The following is a 15345-nucleotide window of genomic DNA, read 5'->3' as shown; positions in this document are numbered from 1 at the left end:
TCTTTCTTCACACGTGTTTAAACTCTTCAGATTATTAGCCCCTCCCACAGCCAGCCCTGTCAGTCTTTCTTCACACGTGTTTAAACTCTTCAGATTAGTAGCCCCTCCTACAGCCAGCCCTGTCAGTCTTTCTTCACACGTGTTTAAACTCTTCAGATTAGTAGCCCCTCCTACAGCCAGCCCTGTCAGTCTTTCTTCACACGTGTTTAAACTCTTCAGATTAGTAGCCCCTCCTACAGCCAGCCCTGTCAGTCTTTCTTCACACGTGTTTAAACTCTTCAGATTAGTAGCCCCTCCCACAGCCAGCCCTGTCAGTCTTTCTTCACACGTGTTTAAACTCTTCAGATTAGTAGCCCCTCCCACAGCCAGCCCTGTCAGTCTTTCTTCACACGTGTTTAAACTCTTCAGATTAGTAGCCCCTCCTACAGCCAGCCCTGTCAGTCTTTCTTCACACGTGTTTAAACTCTTCAGATTAGTAGCCCCTCCTACAGCCAGCCCTGTCAGTCTTTCTTCACACGTGTTTAAACTCTTCAGATTAGTAGCCCCTCCCACAGCCAGCTCGGTAAAGGGAAAGCTCTACTAAGAAGCTATAGTCAGCCTTAACGCTACGGTCTCACGTTGGGCCAGTCGTTCAGGTAAATGGATGTGTTGAATGAAATGCCGTCCGTCAGAACCTTTTTTTAACGTGCTTGTTTGCCGTTATCTGCTGTGCACAAACTATCGCCTTTGTCAGTGTTGATCATCGGCTGGGCTAGATTCCCCTTCCCGACTCCCCATTGTCGTCAAACAAAAGGGGGTCGGACGGACAAAAACCAGACACGTTGAATCCCCGTGGGCCTCTTTCCAGAGATGGTAGAGAGAGAGAGGGTGGTTTTCATTTTTGTTTTCATGACAATGACACAAGTCTTGAAATTGTCATATGTTTTATAATGTCGTTGCAGTGAAACTATTTGATTGGAATCACGTGTTTGTGAACCGCTGTGGTGTAAGGAAAGGAGGAAGGGCTTTAATAGGGTTTGTCAGAGGAAACCGCTTAATTCTAATCTTTTTCCGGTGTTTTCCTTTTTGAATGGTTTAAAGTGCAAGGTTTCTCTGGATTGAATTGAAAAGGGTCCTAGGTGGCAGGGGACGTGGAGCGTGGCAATGAGCGTTGGCTATTTATTAAAACAAACTAGAGGCTTCATCTTCGCAGTGTGGATGTATTCTATTTTTTAATTTCTTCATTTTGAAGCCTAATTCCTGCAATTATACAGAAAATGTTGCCGTTTTAAAGCTAGTTTCCTGCAGTTCTATGCATTTTGCCATGGCTAATGCTGTTATTTTGCTCAAGCATAATACAAATAAATACAGCTAAATTCATTGTTTTGGGAATTTTCCATTTATATTCTCCCAGACTGAATCGCTTAATTCTGTGATTTTTTTTTTAGTTCTCAAAACAATATAGGTCCATTTGATCTTTTCTACATGCATATATGTGGTTTTAGTTGTTTGTTTTTCTATCCCGATAATGTCTAAAAATAACGTTTGGACCGAGGCAGCCCGCCCAAAGGCACTGAGGCAGCCCGCCCAAAGGCACCGAGGCAGCCCGCCCAAAGGCACCGAGGCAGCCCGCCCAAAGGCACCGAGGAAGCCCGCCCAAAGGCACCGAGGCAGCCCGCCCAAAGGCACCGAGGCAGCCTGCCCAAAGCCATAAAAAGCGTGTTTTATTTGTGTGTATTTGTATGGTGGCTTCATAAAATGAATTTAGTCCTAAATGGACAATAAACTATATTGTATCCCCTTGGAAAGGCACAATTTTCCAATAACATCAACTGTAAGGTGTGTGTGTGTGTGTGTGTGTGTACAGGAGAGGGATGAAGGAGAGGAACGGTGAGGACCTTGATCCGTCACACCTGCACAGAGTGAAGAACACGGCAGCCAAACTGTTCCAGCTCAACAAGGCCATCGGGGCAGCTCCACTCTGCTCTCTCTCTCTCGTCCTCCGAGGTACTCGCACAGTCTGGCCATCAGGCATTTCCACTCCTCTCTTTCTCGCCCTCCGAGATATTCACAGTCTAGCAATCAGGCAGCTGCTCTCTCTCTCACTCGCCCTCCGACGTACTCACAGTCTGGCCAGCAGGCAGTTCCACTTAGCTCTCGCTCTCTCTGATCAGAGTATGTGAACCTAGTGGTTGGAAATCTCACTCCAGTCGTTTCCAAACCGCTCCTCGCTCAAAGGAAGAGAAAAAAACAACAACTTCCGCTCCAAATTTGCTTCATTAAAATCACGATTTAACCAACATCCATCTATTTTTGTGACTACCTGAACCTACCATTTGGTTTTGAAGTATTGAATCCGAACCATATGATTTGAAGGAAAAGTATTTGAATAAACAGTGAATGTAAGAAGAGCACATTATTTGAAATGGGCTACATGTCATATTAAACACTCTAAATAGACTACATGTCATATTAAACAGCATATAAACACTCTAAATAGACTACATGTCATATTAAACACTCTAAATAGACTACATGTCATATTAAACACTCTAAATAGACTACATGTCATATTAAACAGCATATAAACACTCTAAATAGACTACATGTCATATTAAACACTCTAAATAGACTACATGTCATATTAAACACTCTAAATAGACTACATGTCATATTAAACAGCATATAAACACTCTAAATAGACTACATGTCATATTAAACACTCTAAATAGACTACATGTCATATTAAACACTCTAAATAGACTACATGTCATATTAAACAGCATATAAACACTCTAAATAGACTACATGTCATATTAAACACTCTAAATAGACTACATGTCATATTAAACACTCTAAATAGACTACATGTCATATTAAACACTCTAAATAGACTACATGTCATATTAAACAACATATAAACACTCTAAATAGACTACATGTCATATTAAACAGCATATAAACACTCTGAATGGGTCAGGAGCCAGACAGAGAACCTAAGAAAGAACAAAAATGGGCTATATTATTAACCTATTTCAAGGCTATAGCCTACAAAGAAATGCATTTGCGAACACAGCACACTAAGCTGGCGGGGACACTAGGCTTGGCAGCATTTTAAAAATGTATTCTATTAAATCATTATAGTCTACAAATTGGGCATATAGGCTGTAAAAATGGAAACGGAAAAATTCATTTTATTATGCGCTGTGCTTTTAATTTCATTTTTTTTAGTAACTCGAGTTTGGTCACGGTCTGTGGCGTCAGGCTCTCATACGATGTTGCCTGGAGAGCAGGTCAGCAGAGGGGAGAACCCTTCCAGAGCCACTGGGGATGCTAAACACCCTTCTATTTTACCCTTCTTATCGTTCTGTAGGTCTAGTGTAGCCTAATGGTTGTTAGGATTATCCCCCCCCCCCACCCAATCAAAACACAAAGCTCCTTGAAAGTGGGAAATGGTTCCCTCAAGTCTATGAAATGTACATTGAACAAAGACTATTTCAGGGTTACAAACATCGCCATGAACCTGTTTTATGTTTAGAAAAATGTGGCGCAGGAGGACTAATTTATAAATATTTAAATCGTCGAAGGCTGAAGAAAACGCACAAACTTTGGACACCCATTTACTCAACCGTGGGTAGGTGGAAACTTTAACGTTTAAGATAAATTACTCAAAAAGTAAAGTCAGAATACCATATCTGGACATGTAGCTTGTGCCTTTGCAACTTAAATGTATATTTAATTAGATTGCCTTAGCCTTATAGACATTCGGTATCAAACGTTCCCAGCAGTCCGTGTAGCTCTGCTATCACCATTGAGACCGTGTCTGTGCCCTTGATCTAGGTTGGGCAAAACTAAACATGGCGGTGTTCGCTTTAGCAATCTCACTGGAATTAAAAAAACTCCATTTGTTATTATTGAAAGAGATTGTGATATCGCACAACTCAAAATATGGCTACTTAATGTTAGATCCCTCACGTCCAAGACGGTTATAGTCAATGAACTAATCACTGATCATAATCGTGATGTGATTGGCCTTACTGAAACATGACTCCTCCTGGTTACACCAGTGACTATATTCCCCGCACATCCAGAAAAGGTAGTGTTGCTAACATTTACAACAGCAAATTTTAATTTAAAGAAAATAAAATTACTTTTTGTCCATTGAGCTTCTAGTCATGAATTCTATGCAGCTTTTTCAATCACTTTTTATAGCTACTGTTTACAGGCCTCCTGGGCCTTATACAGCATTTCTCACTGAGTTCCCTGAATTCCTATCAGACCTTGTAGTCATGGTAGACCATATTCAACATTTTGGTGACTTCAATATTCACATGGAAATTCCACAGACCCACTCCAAAAGGCTTTCGGAGCCAACAGGTTTTGTCCAACACGTCTGCTGACCTTCTCATTTCCACAGTCATTACCCTGGATCTAGTTTGTCCCGTGGAATAAATATTGTGGATTTAAATGTTTTTCATGCTCGCTTCGAGTCAAGCAACACTGAAGCTTGCACGTGAGAAAGACCTTTTAAACAGGTCACATTCACAAAGCAAAGGGCCAGACGGATTAGCGGGACATGTACGACCAACTGACCAAGTGTCTTCACTGACATTTTCAACTTTTCCCTGACCGAGTCTGTAATACCTACATGTTTCAAGCAGACCACAATAGTCCTTGTGCCCAAGGAAGCGAAGGTAACCTGCCTAAATGATTACCGCTCCGTAGCACTCACGTCTGTAGCCATGAGGTGCTTTGAAAGGGTGGTCATGGCTCACATCAACACCATTATCCCAGCAACCCTAGACCCACTCCAATTCGCATACTGCCCCAGCAGATCCACAAATGACGCAATCTCAATCGCACTCCACACTGCCCTTTCCCACCTGGACAAAAGGAACACCCATGTGAGAATGCTGTTCATTGACTACAGCTCAGCGTTCAACACCATAGTGCCCACGAAGCTCATCACTAAGCTAAGGACACTGGGACTAAACACCTCCCTCTGCAACTGGATCCTGGCCACCTGGTTGTGCTGCTGCTCCAGTTTCAACTGTTCTGCCTGCGGCTATGGAACCCTGATCTGTTCACCGGACATGCTACCGTGTCCCGGACCTGCTGTTTTCAACTCTCTCTCTACCGCGCCTGTTGTCTCGACCTCTGAATGCTTGGCTAAGAAAAGTCAACTACTAGTTACTCTTGAGGTGCTGACCTGTTGCACCCTCTACAACCACTGTGATTATTAATATTTGACCCTGCTGGTCATCTATGAACATTTGAACATCTTGGCCGATGTTCTGTTATCTCCACCAGGCACAGCCAGAAGAGGACTGGCCACCCCTCATAGCCTGGTTCCTCTCTAGGTTTCTTCCTAGGTTCTTGCCTTCTATTGAGTTTTTCCTAGCCACCGTGCTTCTACACCTGCATTGCTTGCTGTTTGGGGGTTTTAGGCTGGGTTTCTGTACAGCACTTTGTGACATCGGCTGATGTAAAAAGTGCTTCATAAATACATTTGATGGATTGCTTTATTTCTTATGGAGGATTGACAGTTTAATTTATAATAATCAACATTCTTTGACGTGTGGACCTCTAACCATCTTTGTAGTACATTTGAAAAGTTGACATTTCTACTTTATTCACATTTTAGTACATTTATCAGATATATAAATGTATGCTTTGTCTCAACCAATGGCAGGCACAACAAAAACACTTCATGTGAATAGGGCCTCAGCTACAACGTCTGAACATGAACGAAAAATCTGAGTTTATGCATTTTTTTTTACAATTTACATTATAGCCTAAAAAATGTTTTTATTATTTTTATTATGACAATCCTGTTTTTTGTAAGCTTCCTAATGATATAAGACTCAACCTTTTTATATTGTTTTCAGTGATGAAAACATGGATGTCTCATGGTATGGTGGGCTATGCAACAATAAGTCAACTTTGAGCACCTTTATCTCTTAAATGTTTATGGAACGATCCCACGGTCAGCGTGTATACATACGGGTTGTAAAAGTGAATACTTGTTGTGACCAGATAACAATGAAAATATGTATTTTTCATGACGTCTTGATGTTGTCGTGAAAATACGTCTTTAATCAGTTTGTTGTATTCTGGTTATACAGTATGACCAGTTTACAACCAGAAAATCCCATTTAGGAAATATGTGAAAAGGGCAGTTAACCCACTGTTCTTAGGCCGTCATTGAAAACAAGAATATGTTCTCAACTGACTTGCCTGGTTAAATGAAGGTAAAATAAATAAATAAATGTTTTGTGGTTTCTTTACTTACTAAGAAGTTGATGTACACTACCGGTCAACAGTTTGGACACACCTACTCATTCAAGGGTTTTTCTTTATTTTTACTATTTTCTATGTTGTAGAATAATAGTGAAGACATCAAAACTATGAAATAACACTTATGGAATCATTTAGTAACCAAAAAAGTGTAAACAAATATATAGATTTTATATTTGAGATTCTTCCAAGTAGTCACCCTTTGTTTGCATTGTTGACAGCTTTGCACAGCCTTGGCATTCTCTCAACCAGCTTCATGAAGTAGTCACCAGGAATGCATTTCAATTGACAGGTGTGCCTTGTTAAAAGGTCATTTGTGGAATTTCATTCCTTAATGCGTTTGAGCCCATCAGTTGTTTTGTGACAAGGTAGGGGTGGTATACAGAAGATGGTCCTATTTGGTAAAAGACAAAGTCCATATTATGGAAAGAACAGCTCAAATTAGCAAAGACAAACGACAGTCCATCATTAGTTTAAGACGTGAAGGTCAGTCAAAATGTCTGCAAAGAAACCACCACTAAAGGACACCAATAATAAGAAGAGACTTGCTTGGGCCGATGAGCAATGGACGAACAATGGACGTTAGACCGGTGGAAATCTGTCCTTTGATCTGAATAGTCCAAATTTGAGATTTTTGATTTCAACTGCTGTGTCTTTGTGAGACGCAAAGTAGGTGAACGGATGATTTCAGCATGTGTAGTTCCCACCATGAAGCATGGAGGAGGAGGTGTGATGGTGTAGGGGGTACTTTGCTGGTGACACTGTCAGTGACTTATTTAGAATTCAAAGCACACTTAACCAGCATGGCTACCACAGCATTCTGCAGCCATACGCCATGTCATCTGGTTTGCTCTTAGTGGGACTGTTATTTGTTTTTCAACAGGACAATGACCCAACACACCTCCAGGTTGTGTAAGGGCTATTTTACCAAGAAGGATAGTGATGGAGTGCTGCATCAGATGACCTGGCCTCCACAATCACCTAACCTCAACCCAATTGAGATGGTTCGGGATGAGTTGGACTGCGGAGTGACGGTAAAGCAGCCAACAAGTACTCAGCATATGTGGGAACTCCTTCAAGACTGTTGGAAAAGCATTCCTCATGAAGCTGGTTGAGAGAATGCCAAGAGTGTGTAAAGCTGTCATCAAGGCAAAGGGTGGCTAATTTGAAGAATCTAAAATATATTTTGATTTAACAGTTTTTTGGTTACTACATGGTTCCATATGTGTTATTTCATAGTTTTGATGTCTTCACTATTATTCTGCAGCGTAGAAAATAGTAAAAATGAAGAAAAACCCTTGAATGAGTAGGTGTGTCCAAACTTTTGACTGCTACTGTAATTGTATACACTCATGAAGTATTGATTTCTCTCGCTCTCTCTCTCTCCCTCCCAGGTCTGCCTTGTTTTGTCTTGTTTTGCCTTGTCTCCCAGGTTTTGATAGTCACCATCACCTTGGCCTCTGCCTTAAGGAAGTATTCTGCTGATGGCCAGTGTTGGCTCAGTCACAACGGGGTCATCTGAGAATTCGCAGGTCCCTCCCATCAAATTCGCCGTTATGGTGAACGCTCAACCATTTCCCAAAGTACCCTGCAACCATTTTCGGATATTATTCCCCCAACATCCCCATAGTATTTCTCAGGCACTAACGTTATGTTAGTTTATTTGTGTTCTCTGGTCATGTAAACATCATGGTTCTGACCTGTGTTGGTCATTACCATCTCCACATTCATTCAAGAGGAGGTCTATAATGCTGCCCATGATGGACTGCGGTCCTGTGGAACTGGCCTACGTGCAGATCAGGTAGTCACCACACAGGGGCACCATTTCACTACCATTACTATTACTGCTGTTACAATACTTAGACAGTTACTTTCACATACATTTCAAGTAAGTATATATATATACTTAAACATTTTTTTTTTTTTGAAAAGACAAGTAGTTCAATATTTTTATGCATTTGGAAATAGTGTTGTGAAAGTATTTTGAAAAACTCAAATACACTCCCATACATTTTAACCTAGGTATTTGAAAACAGCATTTGAAATAAGTATTTGAGCATTCCGATCAAATAGAATTTGGTATCCCAGTTCTGCTACAGTAGTTGCTCTATCCTTCTACAGAATATTTTATGTCTTTTAAAATGTAGGCTTAGTGGATAGTGTGTACGGGTTGGTGGTTTTTCCCTACGTTCTTTTGTTTCACTGTATATAATACAGTGAAATATGAGTGTACTCTGTCCAAGGCTGCTTCCATCATTTTTATAGACTGGTCGTTGTCACTTAACACCTTGTTGCCATTTTGATTTTGTGACATGAGTTTGAATGATACCTACAGTAAATACAGTATATTATCTATTCCCTGAAGTGCTGTTTACTGTCGATCAGAGGGGAAATCATTTCAACGCAGAAACGTTATTCTTGCAACTCGGCTGCACGGGTCACAATAGGAACTCTGTGGAGGGGTATGTTGGCGTTGACCCGATGGCAGTCCGGGTGGTAACTAAAACACATTCCTCCGCTGAATAAACTAGAGCCCTTGCCCGCCCCACAGCTGGTGCGGTTTAGCGGCCACCTGAACTGGAAGTTAATTTCATCGTAAACAGAATTAGGGAGTGATGGACGGGGAGTTTCCGTGTGAGGTGCTTGGGTTGGGGGGGGGTAATGGGGAAGCTGTGTCTCCTAGCAGGGTGCCCAGTCCTTCATTTTGTGTCAAGTGGCTTGTGTTTGCTTTCTCTCAGGACTGCTGTGAAAGCGTTGCTGGTGCTACTGCCAATCCTGGGCCTGAACTGGCTCTGTGTCATCCTGGTGCCCTTCTCCTTAGGCCTGGCCTATGTCTTCATCCTCCTCAACTCACTGCATGTACGGGCCACGTACTCGAATCTAAAAAAAACTTGACTTCCTTCTCGCTGTCTTTCTCTCACTCTGTTCTCTTTCTCGTTTTTCCCGTTCTCTCTCTTTCTGTCTTTCTTCCATTTTCTCTCTTTCAGTTGTTCTTTCACTCCTCCGCTCTCCCTCTCTCTTTTCTCTCTCTCTGCACCCCGTCATTCTCTCTCTTTCTCCTATATATTTTTGTCTTTCTCTTCCTCTCCCTCTCTGCACTCTCGTTCACTGAGAACACCACCTCTTTCAATGTGTTATACAAGAATGGCTGTATTGGGCTGTGTGATTATTCACTATAGGCCTATTTCAATGGAAGCCTACCCAGTAGAGGTACAAACTGTGTTGTGTATGTTGATTGGAGAATTTACAGGGATTGCAAGACCACTAGTCACCAATGGAAGACGAACTGACTCAAGTTTCAGTTGAGACTGTTGTTCTTTGAACAGCCTTTTGTGAATATAATGTGGTGCTGTGTTTGAACCAAACTCCCAGATGAAACGAAGAAAGAAAAAGACATGCAAATCAATATTTGTGGGAAATAACGTTTTTTTTTTTTTTTTTTTTTTTTTTTTTTTTTTGAAGGACTCACTATACCTTCATAAACATCCCATTTTCTTCTTCTGTTAAATCAGAGAGCTTTTCCATTATACATTCTCGTGATTCTCTTATTCTCACCCTGAAAGAGAGCAACAAACTCTCAAGGTTTCAGTTTGTATTTCTTGGAGACAAGGTTGACTTTGACAGGAAATGAGTAGCGCTCTGCTTGTGTTAAACAGGTGCCAGTGTTTATAAATGTATGAAAGTGCAAATGTACAAAATCGTTTCATGAGATACTACAAAATTTACAGGCTGGCATTTTGATTGGCAGTTGTGTTCTTGTTTTCTTCCTTTGTCATTAAATACATGTTGGCGAAAAGAATTGTTATAAAAATATACATTTTTTAAATTTTTTTATTAAGTGAATAATTTGCAGTTTTCAGTCAAATTTACCACAGCCTGATATTGGATTCAGTATTTTTTTATACAGTGAAATAAGGTATTTTGTTAGGTTTTATCGGGTATTGTGCCCAGGACTTAATTCCAGTGTAACTGAATTTATCTTGCTTGGCTGTGAGAGAGAAGAGTTATTCTCTGATTGCAGTCTACCCTGGTGTGCGGTCTACCCTGGTGTGCAATAATCACACTGCTCACATCCCTGCTTGGAAATTTGTAGTCATCTTTAATCAATGGTCTCTTTAATTGAGCCGTATATTTAACAAGAAATCAATAGAGATTTAGCCCTAGTCAGATCATTAAGAAATATCTCTCTCGAACTGTGAATAGTTCTGTTTCTCCCACATCAATCAATTCACGCAGACTCAGTTAGCTCTATAGCAGGGCTATTAGTTGGCTACTGTAGACGTCTGTCACTTTCACAGTACAGTTGAAACACAACTTCCTCAGAGTTTCTCCGGTAAGCCCTGCTATAGAGCTAACTGAATATGGCAGGTAGCCTAGTGGTTATCCTCTACAGGTTCGGTGTCCCCACCCGCAGGGCGGTTGAGCTAACGTGTGCTAATGTGATTAGTCGGAATAGGTAACATGTCTCATAATCCTTTCAGTTTTCAAATCAATTTAAATTGGCTATTTTGGTTATTGGCCTTAGTTTCCTGGCAGATGACCTTGGTGCCCTGGCAGATGACCTTGGTGCCCTGGCAGGTGACCTTGGTTCCCTGGCAGATGACCTTGGTGGCCTGGCAGAGCGGGTGAGGTACCCGCTCTGCCAGGCCACCAAGGTCATCTGCAAATGGCCTTCCCTCTAAAATCTCGAAATTCCAGGCCTGATAGCAAGGCTCTATAGCATATTCAGTTAGCTCTATAGCATATTCAGTTAGCTCTATAGCATATTCAGTTAGCGCTGTAGCAGGGCTCTATAGCATATTCAGTTAGCTCTATAGCAGCGCTCTATAGCATATTCAGTTAGCTCTATAGCAGCGCTCTATAGCATATTCAGTTAGCTCTATAGCATATTCAGTTAGCTCTATAGCAGCGCTCTATAGCATATTCAGTTAGCTCTATAGCAGTGCTCTATAGCATATTCAGTTAGCTCTATAGCAGTGCTCTATAGCATATTCAGTTAGCTCTATAGCATATTCAGTTAGCTCTATAGCATATTCAGTTAGCTCTATAGCATATTCAGTTAGCTCTATAGCATATTCAGCGCGCTCTATAGCATATTCAGCGCGCTCTATAGCATATTCAGCTAGCTCTATAGCATATTCAGTTAGCTCTATAGCATATTCAGTTAGCTCTATAGCATATTCAGCTAGCTCTATAGCATATTCAGCTAGCTCTATAGCATATTCAGTTAGCTCTATAGCAGCGCTCTATAGCATATTCAGTTAGCTCTATAGCATATTCAGTTAGCTCTATAGCATATTCAGTTAGCTCTATAGCAGCGCTCTATAGCATATTCAGTTAGCTCTATAGCATATTCAGTTAGCTCTATAGCATATTCAGTTAGCTCTATAGCATATTCAGTTAGCTCTATAGCATATTCAGTTAGCGCTGTAGCAGGGCTCTATAGCATATTCAGTTAGCTCTATAGCATATTCAGTTAGCTCTATAGCATATTCAGTTAGCTCTATAGCAGCGCTCTATAGCATATTCAGTTAGCTCTATAGCAGCGCTCTATAGCATATTCAGTTAGCTCTATAGCAGCGCTCTATAGCATATTCAGTTAGCTCTATAGCAGCGCTCTATAGCATATTCAGTTAGCTCTATAGCATATTCAGTTAGCTCTATAGCATATTCAGTTAGCGCTGTAGCAGGGCTCTATAGCATATTCAGTTAGCTCTATAGCATATTCAGTTAGCTCCATAGCACATTCAGTTAGCACTGTAGCAGGGCTCTATAGCATATTCAGTTAGCTCTATAGCATATTCAGTTAGCTCTATAGCAGCGCTCTATAGCATATTCAGTTAGCTCTATAGCAGTGCTCTATAGCATATTCAGTTAGCTCTATAGCATATTCAGTTAGCTCCATAGCACATTCAGTTAGCACTGTAGCAGGGCTCTATAGCATATTCAGTTAGCTCTATAGCATATTCAGTTAGCTCTATAGCAGCGCTCTATAGCATATTCAGTTAGCTCTATAGCATATTCAGTTAGCGCTGTAGCAGGGCTCTATAGCATATTCAGTTAGCGCTGTAGCAGGGCTCTATAGCATATTCAGTTAGCTCTATAGCAGCGCTCTATAGCATATTCAGTTAGCTCTATAGCATATTCAGTTAGCTCTATAGCATATTCAGTTAGCTCTATAGCATATTCAGTTAGCTCTATAGCATATTCAGTTAGCTCTATAGCATATTCAGCTAGCTCTATAGCATATTCAGCTAGCTCTATAGCATATTCAGTTAGCTCTATAGCAGCGCTCTATAGCATATTCAGTTAGCTCTATAGCATATTCAGTTAGCTCTATAGCATATTCAGCGCGCTCTATAGCATATTCAGCTAGCTCTATAGCATATTCAGTTAGCTCTATAGCAGCGCTCTATAGCATATTCAGTTAGCTCTATAGCATATTCAGTTAGCTCTATAGCATATTCAGCTAGCTCTATAGCATATTCAGCTAGCTCTATAGCATATTCAGTTAGCTCTATAGCAGCGCTCTATAGCATATTCAGTTAGCTCTATAGCATATTCAGTTAGCTCTATAGCATATTCAGTTAGCTCTATAGCAGCGCTCTATAGCATATTCAGTTAGCTCTATAGCATATTCAGTTAGCTCTATAGCATATTCAGTTAGCTCTATAGCATATTCAGTTAGCTCTATAGCATATTCAGTTAGCTCTATAGCAGCGCTCTATAGCATATTCAGTTAGCTCTATAGCAGCGCTCTATAGCATATTCAGTTAGCTCTATAGCAGCGCTCTATAGCATATTCAGTTAGCTCTATAGCAGCGCTCTATAGCATATTCAGTTAGCTCTATAGCAGCGCTCTATAGCATATTCAGTTAGCTCTATAGCAGCGCTCTATAGCATATTCAGTTAGCTCTATAGCATATTCAGTTAGCTCTATAGCATATTCAGTTAGCGCTGTAGCAGGGCTCTATAGCATATTCAGTTAGCTCTATAGCATATTCAGTTAGCTCCATAGCACATTCAGTTAGCACTGTAGCAGGGCTCTATAGCATATTCAGTTAGCTCTATAGCATATTCAGTTAGCTCTATAGCAGCGCTCTATAGCATATTCAGTTAGCTCTATAGCAGTGCTCTATAGCATATTCAGTTAGCTCTATAGCATATTCAGTTAGCTCCATAGCACATTCAGTTAGCACTGTAGCAGGGCTCTATAGCATATTCAGTTAGCTCTATAGCATATTCAGTTAGCTCTATAGCAGCGCTCTATAGCATATTCAGTTAGCTCTATAGCATATTCAGTTAGCGCTGTAGCAGGGCTCTATAGCATATTCAGTTAGCGCTGTAGCAGGGCTCTATAGCATATTCAGTTAGCTCTATAGCATATTCAGTTAGCTCTATAGCATATTCAGTTAGCTCTATAGCAGCGCTCTATAGCATATTCAGTTAGCTCTATAGCAGCGCTCTATAGCATATTCAGTTAGCTCTATAGCAGCGCTCTATAGCATATTCAGTTAGCTCTATAGCAGCGCTCTATAGCATATTCAGTTAGCTCTATAGCATATTCAGTTAGCTCTATAGCATATTCAGTTAGCTCTATAGCATATTCAGCGCGCTCTATAGCATATTCAGCTAGCTCTATAGCATATTCAGTTAGCTCTATAGCATATTCAGTTAGCTCTATAGCATATTCAGCTAGCTCTATAGCATATTCAGCTAGCTCTATAGCATATTCAGTTAGCTCTATAGCAGCGCTCTATAGCATATTCAGTTAGCTCTATAGCATATTCAGTTAGCTCTATAGCATATTCAGTTAGCTCTATAGCAGCGCTCTATAGCATATTCAGTTAGCTCTATAGCATATTCAGTTAGCTCTATAGCATATTCAGTTAGCTCTATAGCATATTCAGCTAGCTCTATAGCATATTCAGCTAGCTCTATAGCATATTCAGTTAGCTCTATAGCAGCGCTCTATAGCATATTCAGTTAGCTCTATAGCATATTCAGTTAGCTCTATAGCATATTCAGTTAGCTCTATAGCAGCGCTCTATAGCATATTCAGCTAGCTCTATAGCATATTCAGTTAGCTCTATAGCATATTCAGTTAGCTCTATAGCATATTCAGCTAGCTCTATAGCATATTCAGCTAGCTCTATAGCATATTCAGTTAGCTCTATAGCAGCGCTCTATAGCATATTCAGTTAGCTCTATAGCACATTCAGTTAGCTCTATAGCAGGGCTTTAAGCAGCCAAAGACACTATCCTAGTCTTGTTTACAACCCATATTAACAACCCATACAAATGGTGTTTTCCCGCTTATTGCATTTTAGAATATTTGCTTTCATATCGTACTGCGTGAGCAATGAGCATGAGCAATGTGCTCATTGCTGCGAGTATAATGTGAAGAAATAGCCTAATAGTTTGAGCTACACCTGTTGTATTCAGCATTTCACTGTGAGGTCTACTACACCTGTTGTATTCAGCATTTCATTGTGAGGTCTACACACCTGTTGTATTCGGCATTTCATTGTGAGGTCTACTACACCTGTTGTATTCAGCATTTCACTGTAAGGTCTACTACACCTGTTGTATTCAGCATTTCACTGTGAGGTCTACTACACCTGTTGTATTCAGCATTTCACTGTAAGGTCTACTACACCTGTTGTATTCAGCATTTCACTGTGAGGTCTACTACACCTGTTGTATTCAGTATTTCACTGTAAGGTCTACTACACCTGTTGTATTCAGTATTTCACTGTAAGGTCTACTACACCTGTTGTATTCAGCATTTCATTGTAAGGTCTACTACACCTGTTGTATTCAGCATTTCACTGTAAGGTCTACTACACCTGTTGTATTCAGTATTTCACTGTAAGGTCTACTACACCTGTTGTATTCAGCATTTCATTGTAAGGTCTACACACCTGTTGTATTCAGTATTTCACTGTAAGGTCTACTACACCTGTTGTATTCAGTATTTCACTGTAAGGTCTACTACACCTGTTGTATTCAGCATTTCATTGTAAGGTCTACTACACCTGTTGTATTCAGCATTTCACTGTAAGGTCT

At 40.5% G+C, this 15345-nt stretch overlaps 1 long non-coding RNA gene across 1 annotated transcript; it reads left to right on the top strand.

Annotated features, from left to right (window-relative positions):
• Positions 1–7670: 7670 nt before the first annotated feature.
• Positions 7671–10072, top strand: LOC149985349 (uncharacterized). Its single transcript, XR_016496136.1, has 2 exons — positions 7671–8077; positions 9015–10072. It is a non-coding gene; the product is annotated as an uncharacterized LOC149985349 (long non-coding RNA).
• The last annotated feature ends 5273 nt before the right edge of the window (positions 10073–15345 follow it).

Source organism: Oncorhynchus mykiss, chromosome 1 (assembly GCF_057628025.1).
Source record: "Oncorhynchus mykiss isolate SJ-2025 chromosome 1, ASM5762802v1, whole genome shotgun sequence".
Classification (NCBI taxonomy): domain Eukaryota; kingdom Metazoa; phylum Chordata; class Actinopteri; order Salmoniformes; family Salmonidae; genus Oncorhynchus; species Oncorhynchus mykiss.
The sequence above is the reverse complement of the archived record's forward strand: the minus strand, read 5'-3'. Positions and strand labels throughout refer to the sequence as shown.